Below are 22,789 nucleotides of genomic sequence, written 5' to 3' on the forward strand. Positions count from 1 at the left end.
TAAAATTAGCGGACTTAATGTTGGTGGCCGATTTGGTTTTGTGTGACTATATAGAACTGGCTTGAACCATGGCTCGTGCTCGTACCAATGAAATTAAATAGATAAATAAATATTAAATAAATATTATAGGACATTCTTACACAGATTGACTGAGTCCTACGGTAAGCTCAAGAAGGCTTGTGTTGTGGGTACTCAGACAACGATATATATATAATATACAAATACTTATGATGCATAGAAAACATCCATGACTCAGGAACAAATATTTGTGCTCATCACACAAATAAATGTAATCTAATTGTTGTAATTTATGTAAGAATATAAATAGTTGACATAATGACCACACTAATCTTTGTAAGTGGATTTCCTACAGAGAAGGCTTTCTTATGTGCAAACTTAGCCTCTGAGGGGAAAACCATACGATATAGCTTTTGGTTTCTGGGTTGAAAAGGTAACATCGCATCTGCCAATGCAGTCTTTCAAAATAAAATAGTGCCTGCGTCATTTCTAGGAGTATTCAATCGAAGAAGCCGTTATCTAACGAGAAGTTGATGAAATAAGTCTCTCGCCCGCGATGGTGAACGCGACCACCCACTCGACATATTAAAATGATAACACGCTAAACAGTGACGGACACCGCGCGTGAAATCGGACGGGCCGTGACGACGCCGTGACGGCGGCGTGACGGCGGCGTGACGAGGCGTGACGCGGCGGCTCAGCGGCGGGTAATCAGGGAGCCTTCCGGGAACTCTTCATAGCTTATGTACAATTGTACATAGAGGAACGCAGCAAAACTCGGCGAAACCATGAAGGTATGGGTCATCGGTAGAAGTTTCTACCATCGCGGTCCACTCATTTAATTCTTACTAATTTAACTAACTGATGTTGTGTAGGTACAGTCAGCCAAGAAAGTGGTTTACCACTTTTCGACTAGGTATATTTAAAACATAATATATAACGTCGAAAAGTGGTAAACCTGTTAGACGCGCACCTGGCTCACTACACAACGTCATGACTACGTCATCGAGATACGTCACAGCGTCGCATCATCAACACTGCATCACGCCTGCGTATGCGCCGCACGTCACCATGATGTCACCCCGCGCCCGCGCATCGCATCTTCGATATTGGGCAATTGGTCCAACTGTGTTAATAAAACGGAAGTGCAAGCTCACTCTGGGCCTTTTTGACACCTAACATCGGGTCTTAGGACAACTCGTTAGATTAAGTTATAAATGTAATCTTTAATATTTTAATTAAATCTCTTATATCCGACGCAATCTTGTAATTTATCTCCTCCACTGCTGCCTCCCTATATAATTGGCGCAGTCGTGAGTCGAGTCGATTCGGTACGCGAAATCTAGCATCGATATCCCGTCCAGAGCACGAATCTACGTGTATATCGACTCTACCTCTACAAAGAACCGAGCAGCACAGACGAGGAGATCTATCTACAGTTGGCGCTTGAATACCTCTAGAGAAGAAGGAAACGTGAAATGTGGTGGTGAGTACACATAGGGTTTGGTTGCATTCCTGTGTATTTCCCCCTTTTCCGAAATTCTTCGTCCATCTTCCGCCTTTTCTAGAGATAGAGATTTCAGTGCATCGAGCACATTGATTTATTTATGAACTTAGATAGTAGGCTTCGGCGCATCGAGCGTATTGATTTATTTAGGAATTTAGATAGGATTATAGAAGAAGACGAAATGGCAAACAATGATTTTAATGACATTTTTAAAGCCCTTAAGGTTGTTCCAGAATTTGATGGAAACCCTAATGTTTTAGTTAGATTTATAAATATATGCGATCAGATAATTGCTAGGTATGTGAGAGCAGAGGCTGGAAATGAATTAAATAATTTGTCAGTCTTAAATGGGCTATTAAATAAAATCACAGGTTCCGCAGCGAGAACCCTAACAAATAACGGAATTCCCAGCACCTGGGCAGGGATTAGAGATTCCTTAATAAATAACTTTTCCGATCGCAGAGATGAAACAGCACTATATACAGATTTATCTATGATGACGCAAGGTAGGGACACACCACAGGTGTTTTACGAGAAATGTCAGCACATGCTTTGTACGATAGTGACTTATGTCCAATTGCACGAAAATATAGAAACCACTATAACAGCAAAAAGAGATTTGTACAAAAAGCTCACATTAGAAACATACCTGAGAGGTCTAGCTGAACCTCTTGGATCTCGATTGAGATGCATGAAACCCGACTCTATGGAACAAGCCCTCGAATTTGCACAAAAAGAACTTAACGTCATTTATTTACAAAATAAAAATAGAAACTACGAAATTGCGCAGAAATCTTACCCTACTAACAAAACACACAGCTTTTCACCGAATGCTAATACTTATCCAATTAACTATAATCAGCCGCAGTATCAAAATCAGCAGCAGCAGCAGCAGCTGCATCAACCTAATAATAACACCTATCAATTTAGACCTTCCACTAATAATACTAACCCACAGCAAGCTGGCCCGTCTAGGACCCAGCAAATGCTCCGAGCGTTACCTCGCTCAAATATGTCTACAGGATTTAGGATTCCGCAGAGAACACAAGTTCAGCAGCAAAATAATACTCAACCAATGAGCGGTGTAAGCCACCCCGTAGCTCGCACTCTAGCCCCAACTAGAAACAACTGGAATCAACCCTCTCGTAATAACAATACAGCCGAGACGAACATGCACGAATTACAATTGGCTGACTGTACAGGAAACCTACACGGAAAAGGTATGCGGAAACGAAAAGAATGGTGGAAAGTCCGCGTCGTTCCGCAACAAACTCGAACCTTTCACGCGACCGAAACTCCTGTCGAGTCGAGATCTAATCGAGAAGAAGCATTGTTAGCACTGCGAGAGCTGGCTGGCGTAACAGCGAATGGTATAGCACAGATTATTTACCCGACTGCATTATTTGTCTAATGAAATACCAAAATGAACGATATGAAGCTTTTTTATATAGTCATGTACCTACTTAAAAAAGCCTAATAGGATAAGTAGGGCTAGCACATGATTGTGTGATGACACGTCTTTGTCTAATTATATTAATGACTTAAGGACGGGTAGTCTATCTCGCGGCGACATACTCTCGCCACAATCATGTGCTACAGATAATTGCACACGAGAGTGTGCAATTATCTGTAGCACATGAGAATGAATGACTTGATTGCAAAAGTGATCATTCATGAGAATGAATGACTTGATTGCAAAAGTGCGTGAGGATGGGCGCATTCGACGGTCATGTTGCCGACAGACGCTTGCGCCAAGTTCCAGGCTCGCTCGCCGACTGGTATTTAGAGCGGGGAGCGCGTTACAGAACACAATCATTACTTACGATTATACACGTTAAACTTTCGTGAGACATATTGAAATACCACACTGAGAGAAAATACAACCAGTTTTCATGTTCGTTCAACAAGTTTTTTGGTTAAAATAGCGCTTACGTGCTCTTTGCTTCAAACAACAAGCTACTTGTCATTTGAATCGGCAATATATTTGAATCAACAAGTCGATTTTATAAAAACAATCTGACACATATTGTTTTAAACATACGTTTGGCTGATTCAAACGGATAAACCGCAACAAGTTGAACTTGTTAAATTCACGATGCAAATTTCTCTCAATGCACGGAGTTTAGCCGCCGCGTGAACTCCTATATGCCTAAAGAGGGGCCTCCGAATTGGCACGAAACATGTCGCAGCAATAGCGATATAATAACGTGATGAGTACAACCGTAGATTCATTAATTAATTACTTACGATATTCACATAAAGCCTACAAAGACCCTTATTATGAAAATATCTTAATTCACATGTCCACTCTCACGACACGACACGACACGACACGAGCGCATGCTCGCAGCACATTACTCATTAACTTTTGACTGTTTGTTAATCTAACAGCTAATAACATTACCTATAACTTAATCTGTTGCGGGCGCGGAAGCGCCTCGGCCAAGCTCTTTGACATTTTAATGAAATTGTACTTTCCATTGTATGGAACACGAGTAGTATGTGTTATAAATACCTATGAGTATTTAACTAACTATTAAACTATTTTTATCGTAAAGGTACATAAGGCTGTTTGTACATAGTATGTACCTTTACGATAAAAATAGTTTAATAGTTAGTTAAATACTCATAGGTATTTATAATTACTGTTATTAAAACACCCCTCAACGGATGTGCAATGGTAATTGTCATGATAGGTCGAAATGTTTATAATTATAGTTTTTGCGGTGCGAGATACGAATATCGTTAGATACTTCCGGGGACCTGCAGGCCTAGCACATGATGGCCGCGGGAGTATGTCGCCGCGAGATAGACTACCTGTCCTTATGTCATTAATACAATTAGACAAAGACGTGTCATCTATCTCGCGGCGACATACTCCCGCGGCCATCATGTGCTAGGCCTACTGGCAGATATTTTAAATAGCAGTTACAGTTGTGGGTACGTGTATTCATTACTGATTAAGTATGATTAACTTAAAGTATGTTATGTACTTACCTTCCTCTTTCAAGCCATTCTCCGTCAGCCCGCCAAAACATTCCTCAAACCACGTTGCGAAGATTCCATGGCTCCGCCAGATGGAAAGCATTGTACACGTATCTGAAAAAATAAAAGTTTAGTATAACGTTACGTGAAAAATATGTCGATTAAATTTATTTTTAACAAGCAGAAACGTCTGCTAACGATTCTAAACATTTTTATATTAAAGGAAAAAATGGAAAAATTTACGCTTCCGGCGGGACTTGAACCCGCATCATTCACCCCAAACGTCATTCAGACGTCACCCCAAGACGTGTGTACATAAGGAAAGGCATGGAAAGATTTGCGATGTCCGGCGTGGCTTCCGTAGCTCAATTGGTTAAGAGCCTTGCACGGATTGCAAATGATGCGGGTTCAAGTCCCGCCGGAAGCGTAAATTTTTCCATTTTTTCCTTTAATATAAAAATATGTCGATTAGTTGAAATTGTGGCCGATATGATACGAAAACATAATGTTTGGACCTTCAATCGTGGTTAATGAGAGCCTGAATATGAAATAACATATTCATCCCACAGTATTCACTGGACAAAACTGATTACACATCATAAACAATTAAACATAGCTCACGTTACGTTTCTTATAAAATTAAACCCAAGACAATGCACCATCAGAGATGCTAAGTCTCCTCGCATATTTTTTCCTGAACATTGATTGACAGTATTCCATCATCTGTTTTGTATCATAATTCTTATTGACAGCAGACAGATAACAAATCTAATACCTATCAGTTTCCTATATTTGTCAAATACTGTGTGATAAGTCGCGTCCTAAAGCATATATTACTTGTTCTACGAATGAGTCTTTCCCGAGACTCAAGTATTATGATGATCTGCGCCATCTGCGGTGTAGTATTTGCACTCGGCGCTTTCCTTGCACCTGCTGTACTTCGCCGTGTAATTTCATTTTTATTTAATTATACTAAGTATCGCCTTTCCCTATTTCGCCGACACTAACCCGTGAGCCACGCTGCGCGCGCATCCTACTCATCGAGCTTTGCCATTACTACACGGACCATGAATAAGGTTATCTACCATTATTCTTATTCCATACGACCTTAGGGCTCAAGTTATGCTAGGCAGCAGGAACTCTGTGGGCACAGTGTTGAGAATGTCTGTTGCGGCTTGCGGCGCGAGACGGCCGAGCGACTTGTTCACACGCCCCGCTGAACTCTGCGCGATGCATTCATTTCTCATTTTGATGAAACGCTTTTCATATTATATTGATCGCTGCTTACGGATTCCACAATTCTAGTGTACACAAGCATTATTTCAAATTTCAAAACAAAATGATCGATTCATTAATTTAACGACGTCGAAGGGATGTATCATTATTTTCCCGCGCGAGTCTAGCGGCGTCGCGGGCGCTCGGCAGCGCTCTATTGTTCCCGTTCAATTAAGTATCGACGACGTAATTGCTCCGGATCGCTATCAGTCGATCGCGGAACAAATTGAGCGCGAAATCGGTGCACGGACAATGGCGTCCAATCGCGAGCCTTCCCGCCCGCGCGTCCCGCGGCCGCGCCCCGCACCCCGCGCCGCCGCGCCGCACGCGCCGCCGCACACAATGCTGAAACCTGAAGCGGGCGCTGCCTCCGCGCCGGATGCCGCATTCGACGCGCCTCCAACCACCTAACACAATGCAATTGCGATGGCCGCCGACGGAGCGGAGGGTGGGCCCTCGCGCTTCGCCATTACAATTTTGGGCGCAAAACGACTAAAATTCCCTTCGTGGAAAGCTCCGCCGGCGTGCTGAAAAGTGAGACGAGAACCTCGCCACCCTCGCGGCCGCCGCCATTGGCGCACCCACAATAACCTCGGTCGGTACTTAAAAAGGAACTCGGTTTATTATGTGACAATAAAACCTCGAGTCAACGTTCCCGAAACCATTCAAACGAGAATAAAACGTGACGGGCGCGTCGCGCACACAAATAAGCTTTAAATTAATCGTAAAAGTAAAATCGATTCGGAGACAATAGAGCTATTAGATCGGAGTAAAGTTTATCGGGGACAAAAGGGCTACTGTGCGATAGGAGACAATGGGCTAGGGCAGGGGCAATTAACCGGGCCGCGGGGTGGGGGGTTAGGGGAGGCCACCCGGGCGACAACTTCATCGCCGCCGCCGCGCCGGCCCGGGGCGCGACCTGCGCCCGCGCACTCGCCGATCAACGGCACCGCGCCTCGCCTGTGGGGTGGGTGGAGGATTGCTGACCGCCTTCTTCGGAGGCTTGCCATGAGTTTTGAAACAATGATCTAGGCGTTATCATTGTTTGCTTCATTTATTGTAACCCTATACAGTACAGTACAGACTGGGTATTCTTTTAATAAACGTTGTGCTAGAGTGGCAACTTATTAAACCGTCGGTAAGATCCCTTGTTCCTCGTAGATAACCAAGTTTGATAACTGGTTTTGTATGAGGAAAAAAAATCCGATTTCATAACCGGGTAAGCAAAGAAGAAAAAATATTCTTTGTAGAAAACTGCAAAAAATAATGGTTTTTCTATGAAGAAAAAAAATCCTATTTCATAACCTAGTTAGCTAAGAAGAATTATTTTTCTTCATACAAAACCAGTTATCAACACTTGGACAAATCATACTTAAAGCAAGTTTGTAATATACTTAGGCAGTTTTTACTCAGGAGTATAGTTCTGTCGACGGTGGATAAGTCCAGAGAGTATATAGACTCTGGTCTTTAACTGGTCAGGTTCACTACTCAACAACCAACTATAGATTGTCTGGAAGAGATCGCAGTTTTCCCACCAAATCGCCTAATTTCTACCTCTATTTGTGTTGACGATTTCTTTTCGTGTTGAGGGCTGAATTTAATTGAATATAGTATTTTTCTACTCCCGAACTGTTATTCGTCATTTACAGGGTCGTGCATAGATCTTTAAAAACCTACATAAAAGTCTATTCCCCTAAGCCAGCGTCCGCCCGCTTCCTGCGCATGCGCGCAGTAATGAAAAAATTGAAAACGCATTGCTTGACTCTGCTTTGTAACCATGGCAACGCATTGTTATTGGCTACGTGCACGACAATTACGCCCACTACCATGTAAACTTGAAGTGGAAAATGTCAAAAAATGACATGTAAACAAACATTATATTTTAACGATTTTTCGTTAATTTTAAATAAATCGAATAACAAAAGCTACTATTTCAAGTGTAATTTAGGTAGATAGATTATAAAGACATGGCTATAATACCAAAAATCAGTTTCCAAAGCATTACTCACGGTATAAACTTCCAATCCCAGACTACAGAAAGAGTCAATAAATTGGTGCTGGCAGGGCATATAAGGAATGTTGAAGAACATAGGAGTAATGGTACAAGTTCTTCGAGCTAGTGATTTATTTATTTATTTTATTTATTTATTTATTTGTAAACATATTTCAATGACATTACAGATAAATCCAATGCGTCATGAAATTAAATAATAAAAAAAAAACAGTAAATAAGAACATTAAAAAAAAACATTACAAAGAATAAAAGTATTATAACTAAACAATTGATTTGGGCGATGACGAAACAGCGTGGCTCCGTTGCGTCGTTTGCCCCGGTGTAGGATTCGGCAGGTTGCCCCGGAACCGCCGAAAAACCACACCTTTCGGCCAGAAGTCTGCGCTCGCGATGGTGTCCTGCAGCGGCCGCGGCACGCGCACCACGAACGAACTGAAGTGCACGTAGTGACGCGACTGTAGCTGGTGTACCCTCAGCGTGTAGCCAGTCTTCCGGCGAACGTACTCCACCACATCGTCAGCCACGGCGGAGTAATGAAGACGGGACACGTAGAGCGCCTTACTCGGTGTTGCAACCCGTAGACCAGAATTAACCGGCTCTGCGGTGCCACACAGAGTCTTACGAGGTGCCCTGCGCGCCTTCTTCTTCCGTTCCACCAGTGTGAATCCCTCCTTATCGACTTTAGCGCGGGAGGAATTCTCTTCCCAGTGGAAGTGGAATGCACCTAATAAGGGGTGTGAAGAACCAGTGTTCTTCACACCCCTTATTAGGTGCATTGACCCGGCTGGCTGCGACAAGCTGACCGGCTGCGACGCCAGCATAATCACGCTGACGTGGTTTCGAGGTCACGGGGGGCAGTCGCGCGCGCAGGGGGGGCGCGCGCGGAGCGGCGGCACGTGCTGGACTTTTCAGCGTGTCAGCATCGCGCATACTGACCGACTTAACACTAGTGTCAGTCCGAATATCATTATTAATAATATTTGAAACCGCCGACCGAATTGGAGCATTACGCAAAGTAGAGACTTCATTACGTAATTCGGCTATTGTGATTAGGCTGGCTTCAAACTTAACTTTAACTTCCGCTAGACTTGATTTAAGGGCCACGATTTCCTTAACCAAGCAGCGAATATCAACAAGATCCGGATCACATGACGGTAGGATGGTATCCGTCGCTACAAACTCCGGAATCCGGTCTTCATACTCCTTCAGGATCTTCTTAATGTCTTGAAGGGTCTTCTCCCCGGTTTCATCACCTCTCCGGTGAGGTACATATGTGCCGACGATCCCCAGGGACTGGCACAGCACTTGCTTCGCTTGGCAGATGTCCTCGATGGTAAAACGCGACGCACGAGAACTCATCTGCATAGCAGCAGCCGCATCCATCTTTCCTTCCAGCAACAGCTTGTTCTTCAGTTGTAGAAAGGCGAGGAATTCATTCACGATGGGCTGACTCGATTTGGAGTGATCCATCACGTCAAATCGTCAGCGCGGCTGTAGCCGCGCTAATTCGCAATTTATTTTAATTACTCATCAACGCGTCTACGTCGCTGCGCGCATTGAACACGACTGATATGGTATTCGCTAAACCTCCGTCCTGTTAACGCCATATAAAACAAATCTAAACGTAAGTACTTAGTCATGTCCGCGGCCGTAGAAATATCCAACACGGGCCTATTCCCAGGCTAGGCCTGAATCTTTAAGCATAATCTTTTACGGTAGGAAAAATACTAACAGCGTATTGGACAATATTAGGTAAACAAAGCTTAAATATAATTTATTATAATGTTTTGTTTTGACATGTCACTTACGTTTTCTTTTCACCGTAGCTATCCATTTAGTTCTTTTATCCAATTTCCAGTGTGCGCTAAGAAACGCATAGAACGTGCAACGACTATTTATGCCATTATTTTTACAATTAACAACAAAAAAACCGGCCAAGAGCGTGTCGGGCCACACTCAGTGTAGGGTTCCGTAGTTTTCCGTATTTTTCTCAAAAACTACTGAACCTATCAAGTTCAAAACAATTTTCCTAGAAAGTCTTTATAAAGTTCTACTTTTGTAATTTTTTTCATATTTTTTAAACATATGGTTCAAAAGTTAGAGGGGGGGGGACGCACTTTTTTTTCCTTTAGGAGCGATTATTTCCGAAAATATTAATATTATCAATAAACCCCTATTCATTTTTGAATACCTATCCAACAATATATCACACGTTGGGGTTGGAATGAAAAAAAATATCAGCCCCCCACTTTACATGTAGGGGGGGTATACTAATAAAACATTTTTTTCCATTTTTTATTTTTGCACTTTGTCGGCGTGATTGATATACATATTGGTACTAAATTTCAGCTTTCTAGTGCTAACGGTTACTGAGATTATCCGCGGACGGACGGACGGACGGACGGACGGACGGACAGACGGACGGACAGACAGACATGGCGAAACTATAAGGGTTCCTAGTTGACTACGGAACCCTAAAAACATTGATGCCCCATATCAAACATTACACATTGTATTATATTTTATGAGTTTTGATAGATGACAACCACAATCAGTGTCGATTTTGACCACCGCAAGCACTGCGATCGCTTTGCTTACCCCCTCCATGCACTTCGCACGAAGCCAATAACGATACTGCGCGCGTGCGCGGGATGGCTTTGGGCAGCTGCTCTGGCAATGCAAACCTTTGCGTCAAAATACGGGAAACAGTGTAAATTTCACGAAAGTTATTCTAGAAAACTATTAAAAACTAAGTGCATGGTCGTAATTTTAGAACAAAACGGGACTTAATCGCGTAAACACTTACATTTATATTTGGCCCGACGTTTCGAACATCACATCATTCGAAACCGCCAAATTAATAAGTCTGCGGTAGCTGAACATCTGCTACAGTCGGGACCAAACCACTGGATCGAGCTCCATAGTCCCAAAATTCTATCAACGGAACGTCTGTTCTACAGCAGAAAAGTACGTGAAGCGATTGAAATTAGGAAGCATCGAAATTTCAACCAAAATGAGGGACAGGGAATTTCTTCTTCGTGGAATCCAGTGATTAGCAAATGTAAGCGTGAAAAAACACCGAGGGACACACCGGCTGATGTCGTGAGTGTTGTGTGTAGGCAAAGTGACAACCCTAGCGCAAAAGTGAATAATCAAGAACAAGTGCGGGTAGTTCGAGAAACTCGCGCGGCTAGATGTTGATGCAATTCCTCGCCAGTCTACCCGTGACCACGAACATAATGTGATGTTCGAAACGTCGGGCCAAATATAAATGTAAGTGTTTACGCGATTAAGTCCCGTTTTGTTCTAAAATTATGAGTGCAAATCGTGTTAGTCTAAATCAATATATTGCATGGTCGTAGAAAAAGTATTGTATGCAACGGTGTTTATCTGAGTCAAAAAATACTCGTGGCGTCTTTATTAACAATTTTCGGCTTCGCCTTAAATTGTTACCCACGCCACCACTCATCTTTTTAGACCTCCTTTAAACGCCTGTTGCATATTATTATATTACTTACTATGTATTACATTCGTTAGGATTATAAAAATGTAGGGCTATATTGAACCGGCTTTAAATGTACTTGCAATAAATCAATATGTATGAATTGCGCACTTGCGCAGTGAACCATGATATTTACATTGCGTTATGATTGTAAAAAAAAAATAGAGTCGTGAGACTCGTGAGGGGTAGCGGTAGGTAGGTTATAATAACAGCCATCTGCTCACCAGTTACAATTTCATACGACACTTATTTTGTGTTGCTATTGTAAATGATTTCCTATCATGAATAAATACAAATTGCTACTTATTATTACTACCTACACCGACTATTGAATGTCAATTTTGTGGAGCCAAAATAATACCTAGACAAAAAATATAAACATAATACTAATCAATATACTTTTTTGCTTAATGCGGCAAGTTCATTAAATTACCCATAAAATGACCTTATACTTTGTATCATTTGCCAATGACATTTAAAAAACTTGTTTTGATTGAATTTTTCGGGATCGAAGAACTACTTTCGATCGCTGAATGAAACTTGTAGCGATTTAATAAAGTAAAAAAGACAGAACTGTATGCAAAATAGGACACAAACGTATAAACGAATATGTGCATTAATTATCAGATTAAGTGATTTCTTCGGTGGTCCCACATACACAGCTTGAACACCTGTCGCCTGCCTCACTTATGGACATAATCTCAATCAAGTAAGTCACAATAACAGTCCCGCGGATATTGAAGGCCTCGCTTGTCCCAGTGCCCATGCCCACACAGGAGCGCAGGATTCTCATTACGCATTAATGAGTTGCGCGCAACTTCGACCGACAATTACTCCGACCTGTTTAATTACTTTTTACAGCTTCTTCTTAATTGAACTAATTCGACGCGAGACCCCACATGGTGACTGTATTGAGACCACGATGATACAAAACATTGAGCATTTTATAAGCAGTGTTTGCTACCTTACACGTACTGACGTACAAAGTATAGTATATGTAATAACGTAAGTAGCGTATATGAATTGTACGAGTATGAGCCCATTGCAATGCGCGTGGCACATATATCTTGCACTCTATCAGCACAATACACATCGCTACATGGCACTGCAATATCAATAAGGCAGATTATCTTTTTTGTTATTTAATCATATATGGTATCGAATCGACTCCGGGAGTGCCACCCAGTGAGATTCATTCTCGTTGCCTGTTTTTCGAATAGTCCGTGGGTAAAGGTCAGACTGAAACAAGAATTATTCATTTTGCAAATAGTCCACATTGGAAAGTATTCTCCAGCAAACGTGACACTTTTGTTAGCCTTTGAGTGTACTTGTTTAGTAATAAGTAAGTACATACATGTAACTGTGGTGGCTTCAACAACCATCACAAAAATCCCTGCCGCCGTCATTTTTCAACCAAGATCTAAGATAAGAAAAAACTTTACCAAAATGTTCGGCTCATGTAGTTTCTGATGTAGTCGTGTTGCGTCGGCGCGCGCGCATGTCGCGATGTGTTTCAATACTTTCAATTAGGGCGGACACAGCTGGAGGGGGCAGGGAGGTAGGAGGGGTGGGAAGGGGTCACTATCGCGCCATCGCCGTAGCGGGGCTCGCGTTAATCACGGCCCGACATGTGGGCAATTAAAGGCGGAAACACACTTCAAACGTTATACACCTCAAAATCCTGAATATCAGATTCATTTAAATGTAGTTTTCCAACCTCAGTTATTACATTTGCCTGTGTAATGTGTAAAACTTTGTGTTTTTAATTAATAAAGTTTGTTCAAACAGTTATTACAAATGTTCCACTAATATAAGGATAAAATACTAAACTAACCGTTGCTAAAATAAATTAGAATTCTACTCCATCACAATAATTGACATATCGGGTTGAATAAGAGCAATATAAACTTACATGCGAGTTGCATCAGAGCATACACCGGCAGTTTACAGCGTCGTAAAGATCCTCAGCAAAAAGCTGCGCTATTACATCGCTATACATTACATGCGCCAATTTGTCCGGGACCGGGATAAGTCGACGGCCATCAAGTGTAACGCGGCAACATGAGCCGAGACGAGACCTCATACATATTATGTAATCGGTATCATGTGTGTTTACAACCGTGTGGAGCTTTCATAAGTAAATAAGTAATATTTGCTCCTCATTCGTTGCTCTGATTACGGTCGTCAGCGTCACTTCTTAAACGGCTAACCCTTAATTTGTCAGAAAACACGGAAGCGTGGGAAATAGTATTTTAGTGTAGCTATACTAGCAGTTGTTCGGATGGTTATAAATAATAGTATTTCCTGTAATTCTGGAGTTCGGATTGTAGTTGGTGTTAACTGTGACTAATTGGTATTCGTAACTAGTCCAGGGCACGATATGTACGTGTAGTTCAGTGGCAGCCTTTGCTGCGACGTCCGCTAGCCCATTCTCTCGGATGCCGCAATGAGCCTTGCTCCAGAATAGAACTACTTTAGTTGGTGGTTCTTGTCTGTCGATCAGGGTGTGTATTCCGTTAGTAAGATGTTTTTAACTGTTTTTTTTTATACTACGTCGGTGGCAAACAAGTATACGGCCCGCCTGATGTAAAGCGGTCACCGTAACCTATGGACGCCTGCAACTCAAACAGTGTCACATGCGCGTTGCCACCCCATTAGAAACTTGTACATTCCCTTTTGCTGTGTTAAGTACACAGCAAAAAGGAGTGTACAAGTTCCAAGGAGGGTTCGGGTTGCCGACGACTCAAAGGACAATAAACGGAACAAGTTAGTTCCGTAAGTCCTCCCGTCATCAGCACACCGCACCCTCGTTGTTTAGGTTTAATATTTCAGAGAATCCCGATTTACTGTCTGAAATGAAAGCTTGACAAGCTTGTTTACGTGGCCAAGCTGTGACCAGACTTGATCGCCAAACACAAATCAGAGTCCCACTCGTTTCGCCAGTAATTCGGCTTGGAACACCGGGCCACACCGAGCAGCAGTCGTGCCGCTTCAGCGCTACGCCCATTCCTGGGGTTACTTGCCGAGTGGACGCCAAGCTCCTTACCTTTTATGCTAAGCCGCGTAGCATAAAATTGGCACGAAGCAAAGAAGAAATGGGACTTTCTATAATCGTACTTAATAATTTTTTTCTACCTAGTTTCAGTTAAAAAAAATCGTCTGGCTAATGAGAGAGTATAACAACAATGAAAGAAGTTGGCTACATTACAAATATTTTAGAGCAAAATCACATGTTTTTTTTCAATTAGGTACCTACCTAATTTACCAGAATTTATTGTGGGTGAATCCCCGTCTGAGTAAACAGGTTTCATGAAGAGGCTATCAAACTTTTATTCTGGTAGTTTGGCTGGTGCCTACTATACTTATAGACAGACCAAATACTCCAAATAGGGTTTCTGCTCGAGAGTCTCGATACTCGAGACAACTCGAGAACTTCGGCTTCATTCGAGGCGAGAAAAAAATGACAGGTACTCGAGACTCTCGAGTTCCGAATATAAAGTACGAACTGAAGAGAAATGCAACTTTTTATCTTCTGCCCGGTCTCATCGCGAGGCCCTGGGGACGGTGTCGAACGGCGGCCATAAATTATAACGAGATAAAGCGATCTAACCTCTCGTTCCAACGTAAGCTGGCAGCGACTTTGGCTAGTTTTGACAGCCTCGTGTTATATAAAAGTACTTCGTCGTTACGAAAAAGTCAGCGCGTTCATGTATCTTAGGTCATTGATAACCTGCGAAGAGTGCTATGGCTAACTTCGACAAGATTTGGGAGAAGAGAGGAATCCGACGTCAAAATAAAGTGCGTTTAGTTCGATCTCTTGTCTTCTCGATAATCTCGATATTTATGTATGGTGCCGAAACTTGGACCCTGAAAAGCTTTGACGTGGCTAATATTGACGCTTTTGAGATGTGGTGCTGGCGAAGACTGCTACGAGTATAACTTGAAAAGCTGGAAGAACTAACATCTCTATTTTGCAAGAACTGAATATCACACGGCTACGTTATGAGAGAGCTTTCGGACACGTTATGAGAGCACCAATGCGTAATGTGGCGAATTAATGGTAATCATTCTTGGGGTGGGGCTCGTAAGATATGGTCTGACTGTGTGAAGAAATCGTGTGGCGGCAGCATATACTGTGTAGTCCACATGGCTTATGACGTTCAATGGAGACACGCTACTTTAGTGGTCGCGATCCTCAGCAATGAGGAAACGAGGAAGAAGAAGAAGTTATTTTAAACGTTTAATTTCAATGACATTATGATTTAATACATGACATTTTAATTTACTTAACCCGTGCACAGGCGGGGAAGTTAAAGGATTAGGTATTATTTTCAAGACTATAATTATAGTTTTCTTGTTAAAATTTGATTTATGTTTATTTCCAAGAAATTTTTTATTGCTGTTACGCATTTTTTATCATAGTGTGGTGCAATAAAAACTACTAATCATATTGTTGTTAATTATTTTATCAAAACTTACCATTTATAAAAAAAGGCTCGAGAGTCTCGAGACTCGAGAAGACTCGAGACTTTGGGCTCGTGATTTCTCGAAACTCGAGACTTCAAATAGGTCGAGAAATCAGAAACCCTAACTCCAAATAGCACTCTGCATGTTGAATATGCTGTGCCTCATTTATATAAAGTGTAATTTAGAACTTATATGATTGACAGGTACCTACTTCAGCGTGGTCACCAAATTGACATAAAACAACATAAACAAAAAATAATAAGCCGCCTTTTATTCGGTATATGTGTAAGTAGGTAGGTAGTTAACTACATTGTTGCTCTCTGGTATCTGGTATTTATGTATTTTATCAAGCAAAAACGCGAACCTAATTTATACCACCTCATTTTTATTAAACGTGCTAGACATTATCATGAAAATGCTTTTGAAATTACGAATTCCATCTAAATACATGAAATGTGTGTGTGCGGCGTATCTACGGCGTGCGGTGTGGGCCCCGGAAGCCGGTGCGGGCGGCGGGCGGCGGCAGCCATCTTGCATTCGCGTCATCACGTGCACAAAAACCGAAATGTCAACTATTCGCACCTAACATGACATGACAATCCTTATTAGGGGTGTGTTTTAATAGCAGTAATTAAAATGTTTGTTAAAGCACTCTGAGCCGGGCATTGTTTAAGGATTAACCGCAGCTGCGGTGGCGCTGCGCGTGCGCTGCGGGGAGCGGGGGGAGGGTCATTGTGGTCGCGGTTAATTGTTGGACACTTGTCGCTTCCCAGGCCCAAGACTGGGACAAGTGTACAGAGCTAAAAGGGTCACCGTGCACTTGTGGCGGTCGCTTAATATTCGGCCAGTTAGTTTATTTCATAGAATTTTATTTTTACTACCTTATATGAGTGTCAAGGCAAATCATCGTGAAACCCCGCCCATGATTTGGCTTAGTAACATTCGCCATATCGTTCAAAACTCACCGTTTAACGATTTGCCCAGTGACGTTTAAGCAGGTCATGAAATTCCTAGACATGTCATGAAACGCCGCCATCTCATGATTTCACCAAGTAAAACTCGCCAGTGGCACTTAAACAGATCATGTGATTCCTAGGCATATAATGATACGCCGCCATATCGTTCAATACTTAAGTAGGGTGTCCAAAATTGAAGTAAAAAATGCAAACTCATGAAATTACTATATTTATCTTCATCTATTGAGAAACAACAACTAGTGAAAACTTAATTTATCAACAAAATACTAAATCACTGGCAGACGTCCAAGGTTTTTTTTGACATTGTGCACAGAATCCTTCTGACCCACATAAAATGAATAGAGCTGCTGCTCAAAAGCTTCTTTTGCACTTTTATTTTCAATAACCACACTATTTTCGGTGCTTTGCTATGACCCCGACATTTTTCATTCGGTAAACAAACACGGCCACTGCATACGCAGCGCCATCCATCCACCAATAGCCAAGAAACTATTCTACGAAGTGCTCGCTATAGAGCTAGGAATATCGACGAATGCGTTGCTTTAATCGATCTGCCGTGTTGTTTATCAGGCACATCGTGATATGCCTCATATGCCTGGCAAACTTTTAGGCATTTCATGATTTGGCGGCGTTTCAAGATATGTCTAGGAATCTCGTGTTCTGCCGGATTCTACGATCGGCCGCCGACGTTTGTACCTGTCTACTGCATACTTATTATTAAACATGTAATTCACTTTATTGCTCAGTGGACGTGTGCCCTATACTATAGCGGCCTGACCCCGCGGCCCGCGCTACCCTCGGGACGCTCGCCCTAATGACCCATTTGTGCCGACTCTCCCCTCTCGCCGGACAATGCGCCGCCCTTGTAATTCATCTCATCCTCTATAGTCTCCATACTCATACAACAATACGCTTAATTTATTCGAGACACTTCACATTCGTTCGTAATCGTGTTTGCATACCGCGACAGTTGGCCCCGGTGACCCCATGTTGTTACGAATAAATCATTGGCTGCTATATAATATATTTATTTCTAAAGTGTTTTTAATAAGGCCCTGTCAATTAAAATCTGGTGTTAGCGAGAAGCCGTCTCTTCAAAAAGTCTCATCTGTATACGAAGTGAAGTAACCTACGACTTTGTGGAGCTTGGTCGCTTGCGCATCCCGTGCTGGCTATCGATCACCCCCCCGCGCCGCGCCGCACCGCCGCCGCGGCCCGCGCACGCGCAGGCGTGATGTTAATTAAAGATAGGTGGCGGCGATGAGAGATACAGTCGACAGGACTTTCAAATTCGTTGCTGACAATCGCTGATATTTATTTCAAGATAGCACTATCTCGGCTAACGACGACGCGACGATGATTACCGCCCCGGCCCCGGCCCCGGCCCCGGGCGAGGCTCTCGCGGCGTTTCGGGAACCTTTTATTAGCCGTGGCATTTAGACCAGTTCCGCTTGCACAAGCCTGGCCTAGCCCGGCTAGAGCTGCGTGTACATGTCAATCAAACTAACGATTGCGAAAACATAACAAAAGCTGGCAATTATTGGCGCATCCGTACATGGTGCGCGCTGTGCCGCGACCGCGGTCGCTGTCGGGGCCGGCGCTGCTCGTCGCTCTAAACAAACATCCACGAGCTCCTAAATATTTACACGAACTTTCACTAGATCTTCTCTTCGCCCTGTCATGTCGACGTCTACTGTGGAATTCTAAACGCTCTTCTTGGAAGAAAGGTGCGGCAGTTTCTCCCGGGTACGGCTACGCACTGGCTCGAACACAAACCAGCATACATTCGACAAAATACGTACATACTCGTTGTCATTGTAAATTAAACGTAAGAGAATGAGTCGGGGAATGCTCGCAGCGGGTGGTGCGGCGGGGGCGGCAATCATGTAATTATATCATTCCCGCGCGGGCAGATCAAGCGCAGTTCGCAATAAGATTTATCATCGGTTTCTTCTAACCGCGGGGACGATTTATCTCGGAGCAGATAGCCGGGTCGTGCGCCCCCTCCCGCGCCTCGTGATCCAAACATTAACTTAATTAAACTAATTAATGGGATTAAGGAAGGGTCCGCGCGATGTCTATCGGCGCGCGCCCGCCGCATTCATATCTGTCACCAATCCTAAACAAGATTATCGATCCGGCTTATCGTCTATCGGCGCTGACATTTGGTGACATCGATCATGAGCCGACGAGTCAATCCGAGGCTGGGAGCGTCAGCGCCGCGCCGCGCCGCGCCACTCAGCGCCGCTCGTGGCCCGCGCGGAAAGGTCGCCCGATCGCGCGATAGCCCGCGATGTGCGCGATACGTGCGATGCGATATCGCAACTATTTATTACAGCTCGCTCTAATTATGCCCCCTACACCCCGCGCCCCTACACGCCTAGACCCGGAGATCTAGAACTACGCCCTTTCGAGGATTTATTTAACATAACTTATGGGTAAAGATCGTTATCAGCGTGCTGTATTGGTGGCAGAGTATGGTTGACAAAAAAACAAATACACAAGTATTTAAAACATTATATGGGCCATTTTCTTCAAAGTTGTCCACCCCACTTTTTTTGTAACATGGGTATTTTTAACGCGATTAATACTCAGAATCGCAAGCTCTTTCGATCTTGATAGGAGAAAAAAAATGTCCCAAGATTTCCATACATTTTTTTGAACATTCCATTCCGTTACCGCCATACAAAATGTATGATAAAATGGCAACGGAATGGAAAAAAAATCTTGGGACACTTTTTTTCTCCTATTGGAATTTAAAGAGCTCGCGATTCTAAGTGGAAACCACAAACAAATTTCCAAATCCATAAAAAACTGGAGTGGACAACTTTGACAAAAAAACCGGCCAAGTGCGAGTCGGACTCGCCCACCGAGGGTTCCGTACAAACTTTCTTTCAAACTACCTAGTAAAAATAATCTCATATTTTCATATAACTCTAATGACTTCACTAGAAGACAAAAGTATAGGCACTAATGAGTATTATTGTGTATAGCGCCATCTCCCGGTCAATTTGCTAACTAATTTGCGCGACCTGGTTTTTCAGGGATAATTCTTTATAATGTTAACCGATTTAAACAGTTTTTACTTTATTGGACAGAAGATGGTTTACGTAACATCTCGTATTAATTTGAAGTACGATATACAACCGCAAGGGTGGGTAAATTGAAAGTAAAAATCTGAAAAGTTTTTTGTGAATTAAAAAAAAAGTATTCAAAATACAAACACCATTATATTTTTCCTGTAATATTTAGCATAAAACCAATGTTTACTAAAATTTTCATAATTTGTCGTTGGTAAACTTCGGAGATAAGGGGGGGGGGGGGGGAACGGTATTTTTTTTACATTTTCCTTCAAAATTCTTTTTTTTCCACAACAAAAAAATTATAAAAAATAGCTTATTCACGTTCAATTTGAGCTCTTTCCAACGATACCCCACTTGACCTAGTAACTTGAAATTTACAGTTTGCCCCCCTTTCATTTTGGCCATTTTCTACAATTAAAATTAATATATTTAAAAAAATTATAGTTTCTATTTGTAGAGGTTTACAATGTTCATAACTATTCCAAATTTCAAGTTGATAGCATTAGTAGTTATCGAGATATTTAGGAATGTGACAGACGGACAGAGTCGCACCATAAGGGTTCCTGTTGTACCTTTTTGGTACGGAACCCTAAAAACATACATATAAGACATACCTTTGTGTCGATAGATATTTTTCAGTACAGATGGTTGTGTTTTTTACGCACTAGTGCGAGAAGTGGTTCATTATATTATGCCAGGTCGAAACTTCGGAGGCTCATCTGTACTGAAAAACGTCGTACGATACACGTGCGAAAAGGAAATTCGTAACTCGTGTCGATTTAAAACACTCCCTTCGGTCGTGTTTTAATTTATCGCCACTCGTTTCGAACTTCCTTTTTTACGTACTTGTATCGTAATGTACTATTATTTTAAAGCACATAAAATTCGAATAAACTACACTGCTGACACGGGCCCGCTCACTGCTCAGTTCAGTCTGCGCCCAGCGCTCATAGACAGTGGACCTACGTTCGATAGTCCGGCGCACCGTGCTCTCGTAAGCGTAAGCAGCTAGATAGTTCTGAGAAGTGCTGTATAGGTACTGCGACTAAACAAATTTTGATCCTGTTGGTGGCAAACAGGCATACGGTCCGCCTGATTTTTACACATGCAATTTTATCCAAGAAATTTTACTTGAAATCTGATGAGAGTTTGAATTATTATTATATTTCGGGACCAGGGGACCGATTTTTGAGTCTCACGCGTTCGAATTCAGAAAATTGTCACTGAAAATACTAAGCAATTCACTGTTTTCAACCGGTATTTTAGTGACAAATCCCATATGTGAGATTCAAAAACCGGCCCCCAGGATGAGGTTCTGGTTTTCATGGTGGAGTCAGGATATGGTCAACAAAACTGCTATTTTACTCATTATAACTCCACTATGTTTGGGCTTATTACATTTGGGCTGATGAGCAGCGTCGATCTCGATGATGTCCAAGGTCACATGATCGAGTCAGGAAATGAATAACAGAACTGCTATTCTACTTATCGTAACTCGACCATGTTTGATCTCATTAGCCGGGCCAATAACACATGTAATTTTTTGCACACAGCTCAGCTCTTTGAAACTGTTTATTTTAAGTTACTTACAATTAGTAGGTACCATATAATAATAATATATTCTTGTCTCTTGTAAACTTTACAAAAAAGTTAACACATGAAACCAAAAGAATTGTTACTAGCAATTAAATTCAAAACTATCAAGATCATTCTTGCCTGTGTGTTGCGTTACCGGTGGCTCGCGTACCGAGCGCCAACGCCATCTATCAATGGCTATTTCACGAAATTGATGAACGCTCTAAAGAATAAGGGCTCTTAGTGTAGTGGTTATGCCAGTCGACACTAGATGGCAGCATTAAAAAACACTGGGTTACACTGTATGACATTTTTTCATTTCATCATTATGTAAATAGCAATCGTTATAAGTAAATAGTATACGTTAATTCGTCGCTCAGTTTTGCCGTGAAGGACGGACAAATAAATAGACACACACACACTTTCCCGTTTATAATATTAGTATGGATTAAAATAAACATTAAGTTAATAAAAACAAAATGCAGTATTATTGTGTGCTACTTAAAACTTTCCTTGTTAGTATAAAACCCGGAGTTCTTAAAAAAAAAAAAGAAAGTAGAATCTTAGAGAAAGAAATAAGCAGGTAAATAAAATCAAATAATCCATACCATTCCATACTGATTAAACTGGAAAGTGTGTGTGTGTCTGTTTGTTTGTCCGTCTTTCAAGAGAAGCCGCGGGCAAAAGCTAGTAGAACATAAAAGAAAAAAGTAAATAAAAATGCAAAATGATTGATTGCGTGAGCCGAGATTCGAACTCACGACACTCATGGCGCAAACGATTTCACCTAGAAGTCAAACTCGCTAGACCATTTGCACATTGTGAAAGACGGCGAATCTTCTGATTCTAATCACTAAATGCTAGTGCCGAAGTTTCGCGCGATGGATACGCGATGACCTTGAGCCATCGCCGTCGCATCGCGTCGCGTCGCCCGTCGCTCACGCAAGACAGAGCGTAAACTCATTGTTCCTGCCGGTGAGTAAGGCAGCCAGAGCTCAACGAGGGAGGACCTACGGAACTAATTAGGAGAATAGATTGTCCTTTGAGTCGTCGGCACCCAGGCCCCTTCTAAGTACCTACAGGTTTGTACAAGTTTCTAATGAGTCGGCAACGCACATGTGCCACTCCTTGAGTGGCAGGCGTCCATAGGTTACAGTGACCGCTTTCCATCAGGCAGACCGTATGCCTGTTTCCCACCTACGTGGTACAAAAAAAACTGTCGTCGAATTCACCTTAAACATTAAAAACTAAGTCAAAATCGATTGATTCGTTCGGGAGCTATGATGCCACAGACAGACATTTCAAGCGTCAAACCTTAAATTATTATAAAACACTCCGTCGTTTTTGCGTTGGTGGTTAAAAACAAGAAACTTCCTTCAAAACTAT

This window comes from Leguminivora glycinivorella, chromosome 13, assembly GCF_023078275.1.
Source record: "Leguminivora glycinivorella isolate SPB_JAAS2020 chromosome 13, LegGlyc_1.1, whole genome shotgun sequence".
Taxonomy (NCBI): domain Eukaryota; kingdom Metazoa; phylum Arthropoda; class Insecta; order Lepidoptera; family Tortricidae; genus Leguminivora; species Leguminivora glycinivorella.